Source organism: Cibotium barometz, chromosome 6 (genome assembly GCF_041138505.1).
Source record: "Cibotium barometz isolate CiBa-2024 chromosome 6, ASM4113850v1, whole genome shotgun sequence".
NCBI lineage: Eukaryota > Viridiplantae > Streptophyta > Polypodiopsida > Cyatheales > Cibotiaceae > Cibotium > Cibotium barometz.
The window spans coordinates 39965468-39973854 of NC_141051.1; the positions used below are offsets into that span (position 1 = coordinate 39965468).

Consider the following 8387-nt stretch of genomic DNA (forward strand, 5'->3'; position numbering starts at 1 on the left):
AGCGAATGTGGAGCCTGTAGGGCTACACCACACTACCACACTAGCAATGTGGAGCATGTGGTGTTACCGCATTGGTGAATGTGAAGCCTATAGAGGTACACCACCCTGGCGATGTGGAGCATGTGGAGGTACCACCGAACGGGCTATTATTCCATGTGAGTTGCACTTAAGAGCGTGTGGTGCTTAACCAATTTAACACACCTAATTGTATGCCAAAGCATGAGTAATCTACATCAAAGGTCACGTTTTGATGGCAACTTGGGAAGAGAGGTGCCTATACATGTCCGAAGGATAATTAATGGCATTTCCTACCCCAAGAGCGTGTGGTGCTTAACAAAGTTATCACACCTAATCGTACGCCAAAGCATGAGTAATCTACATCAAATGTCAAGTCTCGATGGCAACTTGGGAAGAGAGGCGCGTATAAATGTCTGATGGGATAGTTAATGGCATGTCCCACTCCAAGAGCGTGTGGTGCTTAACAAAGTTACCACACCTAATTGTATGCCAAAGCATAAGTAATCCACATCAAATGTCAGGGATGGACACACCAAACTCATGTACAAACAAGCCATGAAGCAATGATGTCCGAATCTCAAACTTGGACAAGCACCCATAAAGGTCTAACGGGGATAATTAATGGCATTTCCCAACATGTATAGAAGAAAGTGCCACTGTAGGAGGCTGCTTCTTATCAACCCAGGATATAGTTTTGGACCCAAATCCGATGAAGGTATTGCCCGACCGATGTGTAAGTGATGCTATACCCAATGATACCTTTGATGTACTTTAACGCTCCAGTGGTTCACTCAAGCTAATTTAAGAACTTGCTAAGGACACAGTGCCTGAATTGGGAATTTCCACCGCCGTTTGCTTGTTGGCGGGGGTGCTCCAGCGCAATAACGGTTACTCCTTAGAAAGTATTGCACATCTGTCACACCTGTAGAAGTAACAACACGAGGGCTTTTTCATCGCAAAATAACGGTTAGTCCTTATAAAGTATTACACATTCGTCACACACCCGTTGAAGTAACAACAGCAAACACGAGGGGTTTTTCAAGAGTATGCTCTTCTTCAACTTGTCCATGTGCTGATCTCCATGGAAAGATGCCATAAACATCTTTGGGTGGATGGTTCTCTCTATATTATTGGGTAGGATGAAAGTTCAAAGTATGGCCACCACCATCAAGGTGGATCGAGTGTTCGAACACACACACAACGAAAACCTGCTGCATGCTGCGATTATTTATTGCAACATTTCCCTCCTCTCGATTTTGAAGAAGACATTTTAGTTAGATTTAATTTGGGTCAAAAAGGTGTAACGTGCTTTCCCCTTCCATGTAGCGGGGGTGGTCGAGACACACACACACAGTACACGATTGGGGTTTTGTTAATTGTGAGCGCCTGCAACGCCCCCTCCCCCCGCCCGCCTCCCACACAGACATGATCGTAGAACTTGCACTCAATGTTCTCTAAAATGTTCACCTAGTTATGAAATCGCCCGAGGTGCAAGGCTTCTTTTTTAAAAGCTTGACATTATCATTAAAATGTCGAGCTTATGGCAACACTTCCATTGTCGTCTAGTCCGGTTAGGATACCTGGCTTTCACCCAGGCGACCCGGGTTCAAATCCCGGCAATGGAATTCTTTTTGCCTTCCGCCTCCTTTCCCCCCCCCCCCCCCCCCGCCGCCCCCCCCTCCCCATTAGAAACCGTTCGAGAAACTATTTTTTCTACTTCTTTTTAAGTATATAAAAAACAACATACATACAATTTGAATTTCCAGCACAAACACCACTTAAGACTCTCATCACAAAACGTGCTTTAGTTGCTTCTTCTTCTTCTTTATCCTTTGCTTTTTATTAGAACCTCAAAATTTTCCCGCACGCTTAATTGAACCCATCCCAATTTGAATTTCCAGTACAAACACCACTCAAGACTTTGATCACAAAATGTGCTTCCATTTTCATAGTTGTTGCTTCTTTTTATTTATCCTTTGCTTTTGATTAGAACCTCAAAATTTTCCTTCACACTTAATTGAACCCATTGCTACCTTTGCTCCATGCTTACACCCATACACTCACTGTGTGGGGCTCTATATCAGTCATCATTTCTTCATGCCATGTCTTTTGCGTTGTAGCCGAGCTTTGTTCTTATTATTTATATTGCCCGGCAATATCTCTACTTTGTCTTCTACGTGAAAGATAGTATGGGGGCTCTATATCAGTCATCATCATTTCTTCATGCCATGTCTTTTGCGATATAGCCGAGCTTTATTCTTATTGTTTATATTGCTTGGCAGTATCTCTGCTTCGTCTTCTACGTGAAAGATAACCTCATGGTTCTACAAGAAAGGAACAAGAAAACTCTCAATTTTGCCTTTTACAATTCGCTTACCTTTGACAATTCTAGAGAGGCTCAATTTTGTCGACATGTTTACACGCCCTGTTTTGAATCCTAGGGGCAATGTATGGTCAAGGTAACCTCCTATCCCTATTTCCTCTTCTACGTGAAAGATAACCTCTTGGTTCTACAAGCAAGGAACAAGAAAACACTCAACTTTGCCTTTTCCAATTCGCTTGCTTTTGACAGTTCCAGAGAGGCTCAAAAATGAGGGCATGTTTACATGCCCTCCTTTTGAATCCTAGAGACAACCATGGGCAAGGTGACCTCCTATCTCTATTTTGTCTTCTGCGTAAAAGATAACCTCATGGTTCTTCAAGCAGGGAATAAGCAAACACACAATTTTGCCTTTACAATTCGCTTGCTTTTGACAGTTCTAGAGAGGCTAAAATAGAAGGACATGTTTACACGCCCTATGCATAGGCAAGGTAACCTGCTATCTCTATTTTATCTTCTACCTCTATGTGAAAGATAACCTCATGGGTCTACAAGCAAGGAGTAAGAAGAACACTTGATTTGGCCTTTTCTACTTTTGCTTTTGATAGTTCTAGAGAGCTCAAAAAAGTGGACATGTTTACACGCCCTATGTTGAATCCTAGAGGCAATGCATGGGCAAGGTCACCTCCTATGTCTATTTTGTCTTCTACATCTACGTGACAGATGTAGGAGTGGAGATCAATGAAGCAACACACACATAGATGCAGCAAGCAAGGAGAGACAGATGGAAGAACAACACTCAAAGTAGATTAATGAGCACGAGTAAAGTACAAGTGAAGTGACATGATAAGGTCACCTACACACACTCAGGGAAAAAGACCTCCTAAAGAGGGAAAAAGTGACCCGGGCCATTAAATTAGCCACATCACTACCATATAAATGGCCACAAATCCCCCCTATAGTGATGATGTGAACATGTACATTGATCATGTGGTTTATCAATCCCCAAATGGTAGAAGTCTAAAGCTTTGTTAAAATCTTCAAACTTCTCTCCTGAGACAGCCTTCGTGAACATATCTGCCACATTGTCGTGTGTAGAGGCATAAGCTAGGCTAATCTCTCCTACAATGAGCCTCTCCATGACATAATATGATAATGCACCCCAATGTGCTTTCATGGGAGCATGAAACATTGGGTTCCTCGCAAACAATGGTTAATGCACTTTGGCTATTAGTGAAGATGGAGATGGGGGACTGCTGACCACCAACACCAAGATTTGCCAAAAGGTGTCTGGGCCATACATACTTCACAATCACTGTAAAAGCTCCCTTGTATTTAGCTTCAAAGCTCGAAGTGGCCACTATCGAGGTTGTTGAGCCATGATATATACAAATCACCAAGGTGAAAGCAAAAGCCACTAGTGGTGGATACTCATGTGCCACAATATCCAATGCAATCGGAATCACTAAAAGCATGCAGCTGAATATCACCCCCCTTAGTATAGAATAGGCCAAGGGACTAAGTGCCGTGTAAGTGTCTCAATACTCGTTTTCTTGGCAGCCTACCAATGCTTAATTATGGGATTGTGCATAAACCTATTGGGACTATGCATAAACCTATTCAACTAGGGGAGCCTAAACTAAATATTTGGCCTTGTATTATATACTTAGATGAGGCACTACTGATAAAGTAATGTATCAAATAGCTTACCCACATCCCGGAGAGTAAGCCTAGTACATGTCTCTACTGGTGTTGCAAAACATGCTTATAGTTTTCAAGACCAAACCATTGAGAGCTGTTTCCAACTCCCACCCAAGCTATAGCTAGCTAGCACTGCAAGAAAGCTAGATAAGATTAGGTACACAAGACACCACTCCTAAACATTAAACAAACACCAATTTGAAGGTCTTGGCTTGCCTCTTTTTAGCTCAATGGTCCTCGCTTTCCCTCTTCAAAATCTAAACATGTCCAACATCCAACTCCTTAGACAAATCTGTCTAGAAAATACCCCTACTTGCTGAGGTGTCCAAATCAGCCTCTACAACTCTTAATCACACCAAATTTGATAGAGAGAGACCTCAACACCTAAAGCACATACACACCAAATCTCATCTCCAAATTCACCTGGTAAGTTCCCTGCAATCCTACAATATGTACGTAGCCTGGCAATTTAGGACTGCTTGTCCTAATCTCTAAATCCTCAGTAACTCATCCCATAATGATGAAAACTTGATGGAAACTAAACAATTAAATCCACACACATATCCCACATCTCCCTATCAAATCTCATTCATGACTCCACGAGGGAAGGCCTCTGAAACCATTTTAGACCTCTTGGGCACTATGTAGTCCAAAATGCAAATAACTTTCACGTAGCCCACTTGATTAGCCCCAAACCCTTGCTCCAAATGAGCATTGTCGTGTGTAGAGGCATAAGCTAGCCTACAATGAGCCTCTCACCATGACATAATATGAGCATTGTCGTGTGTAGAGGCATAAGCTAGCCTACAATGAGCCTCTCACCATGACATAATATGATAATGTATCCCAATGTGCTTTTGTAGGAGCATGAAACATTGGGTTTCTTGCAAATAATTGGTTCATGCACTTTGGCTATTAGTGAAGATGGAGGTGGGGGACTGCTGACCACCACCAACACCAAGGTCTACCAAAAGGTGTCTGGGCCATACATACTTCACAATCACTGTAAAATCTACCTTGTACTTAGCTTCATAGCTCGAAGTGGCCATTGTCGGAGTTGATTCTTGTTGAGCCATGATATATATATATATCACCAAGGTGAAAACAAAAGCCACTAGTGGATACTCGCGTTGTGTCATAATATTTAGCCTAATGCTAAGGAAGTGAGTGCCTTGTAAGTGTCTGAATACTTGCTTCTTGGTAGCCTTTCAATGCCTCCTATAAATGGCTACAAATCCCCCCTATATTGATGATGTGAAAATGAACAGGGTAAAGAGAATGCAGGGGAGAGAGAGAGCTTGAGTTCCTTACAAGAAAACACACACACACACACACACAAGAGAGAGCAAGATACAAGAGAGAGATAGATGGCTAAATTTTATTCTATGTTCGTCTCTTCTCTTTAACCATGTAACCAAAAGATAAGAGTACATACTATAAGGGAAAGTACTCTCCTACAATAACATACAAATGGTCAGTCCATAGTGTGAACTCGACTATATGAGCTGGTGTTATAACTATGCCATAACTTTAGTACACCAAAGTGGCTGTCACACAGCCTATTATCCACTCACAGCATATCAACCATAATCTTACCAACCATGCCAATGGCATAAGTGCAAAAGTTATCACCCAGGCGGGTCATCAATGTCTACAACACTAGTTGAGCTCGATATCTCAACAGCCTATTATCCACTCACAGCCTATTATCAACCATAATCTCACCAACAATGCCAATGGCATAAGTGCAAAAGTTATCACCCAGGCGGGTCATCAATGTCTACAACACTAGTTGAGCTCGATATCTCAACAGTGGGGCGGCATATCAACCATAATCTTACCAACCATGCTAGTGGCATTAGTGCGGAAGCTATCACCCAGGTGGGTCATCAATGTCCACAGCACTAGTTGAGCTTTGATACCATAAAGAGAATGTGCGGGGGGAGAGAGAGAGAGAGAGAGAGAGAGAGAGAGAGAGAGAGAGAGAGAGAGAGAGAGAGAGAGAGAGAGAGAGCTTGAGTCCTTGTTGCAAAAAGCGAACACACACACACACACACACACAAGAGAGGGATGGATGGCTGAATTTTCTTCTATCTTCTTCTCTTCTCTACAACCATGTAACTATTGAAAAGATGTAGGGGAGAAGAGAGCTTGAGCTCTTGCAAGCATACACACACTCACAAAACTCTAAAAGAGAACACATAAGGTGAGAGGCTGAAAATCTTCTTCTTCTTCACTCAACACTCAACACACCATATACAAAGATAAGAGTACACACAATATGAAAAGGTACTCAACCAAATACATACTAGGGTTCTCTATAGTGTGAACCCTCGGGGGGTCCACCACTAAGAAATCATATGTATCACGTGCGTTCAAGGGATAATAAAAAACCCCCTCTACCTACATGCTATCAACTAATAAAATTACCCCTCTTTCTTAAGGAACCTACGGGTTTTTTTCAAAAGTGTAATAAAAAACCCCCTCTTGTAGATGTAATCCTGTAGGTTTTGTCAATTAAAAAAACCCTCCTGATGAACTCACGTGCTACACTTACATTTTTTTAGGTGCACCCCCCGGGTGTGAACCCAACTAAATGAGCTGGTACTATAACTATGCCAGTCTCTAGAATGGCTGTCACACAGCCTGTCATCCCACTCGCTGCATATCACCATGATCTCACCAACCATGCCAGTGGTGTAAGTGTGGGGCCTATCCCCCAGGTCGGTCAGTGTCCACCGCCTCACTAGATGAGCTTGATATCTCAACACTCCCCCTCGAGCTCAACTCCATCTCATGTACACCAAGCGAAGCCCTGAATCTGCGGAGCTTCTCTGTACCCAATGCTTTGGTGAAGATGTCAGCGACTTGATCTTGTGTGCTGACATAAACAAGGTCAACGTCTCCTGCCAAAACCTTCTCTCTGACAAAATGGTAGTGGACCTCTATATGCTTCGTAGTACGAGCATGAAAAACTGGGTTCCTGGCCAACTGTATACTGCTAATGTTGTCACAGAAAATGACAACTTGTCTATCCACTGATAGACCCAAATTTGCAAGTAGCTTTCTCAACCAAGCTACCTCACATGCTACCATAGCAGCACCTCTGTACTCGGCCTCTGTGTACTGGTGGATAGAGCAACTGTAGGTTGCTTCTTTTGCTGCTCCAAGTTACAGCAGCACTCCCCAAAGAAAACATGAAGCCACTAGTAGATCTTCTATCTGAGATACTACCAGCCCAATCAGCATTTGTGTACCCATGTACACATATCTCTGTCCCAGTTTCATAAAATAGTCTATAATGCAAAGTAGACCTCACATACCTCAGTATGCGTCTCATGTATCCAAATGCGGCTTCCAAGGAACCTACATAAACTATCTCACCACAAATCTGGCCTGGTGATCGTCACTCATGTAGATCAAGCTTCCTACTATGCGCCTATACATAGTAGGATCCTCCAAAATCTCTCCATAATCTGCACTCAACTTGTCATTCTGATCCAATGGCACTGAGATAGGCTTACAGCCTGTCATACCATACTTGGACAACATGTCCAAGCCCATACTACCTCTGCAGTAATCCAATACCATGTGGGGACCTAATCACCTCAATGGCCAAGAAATATCTGAGCTCCCCCAAATCCTTCATCTCAAACTTCTGTCTAAGCAAGATCTTTACATCAAAGATCTCTGCATTATGGTCCCTCGTAATGATCAGGTCATCTACATAGATGGCAACAAGCACAACCCCTCTATCACTGTGTCTCACATACAGCGAGAAATCTGCATTAGCTACATGAAAGCCAATAGTGACAAGATATTCAGAAATCTTGTTAGACCATGCTCTTGGTGCTTGTTTTAAGCCATACAAGGCTTTCTTCAACCTGCAAACATGCTCGGGGTGACTCACATCCTCATAACCAGGTGGCTGCAACATATACACCTCTTCCTGCAAATCCCCATGCAAGAATGCATTCTTTACATCCATCTGATGTAAAGGCCATTTCTTTGATGTAGTCACTGCTATCACAACTCTCACTGTTGCCATCTTGGCAACTGGGCTGAAAGTTTCCTCATAATCAAGCCATATGTCTATGCATATCCTTTGGCTACCAATCTAGCCTTGTACCTACTTATGCTTCCATCACTGTTATGTTTTACTTTGTACACCCACTTGCATCCAATGGCTTTCTTGCCTTCAGGCAATTGTACTAAATCCCAAGTCTCATTTCCATATAGTGCATCCATCTCCTCATCCCCATAGGTTTCTCCCAACACACATTTCCAATAGCCTCATCAATGCATGTGGGCTCTACAACCTGTACAACTTTTGCCATGTATGCATAGT

General features: G+C 42.7%; 1 non-coding gene across 1 annotated transcript; it reads left to right on the forward strand.

Annotated features, from left to right (window-relative positions):
* The first annotated feature begins 1569 nt into the window (after positions 1-1569).
* On the forward strand, positions 1570-1643 carry TRNAE-UUC (transfer RNA glutamic acid (anticodon UUC)). Its single transcript has one exon. It is a non-coding gene; the product is annotated as a tRNA-Glu (tRNA).
* The last annotated feature ends 6744 nt before the right edge of the window (positions 1644-8387 follow it).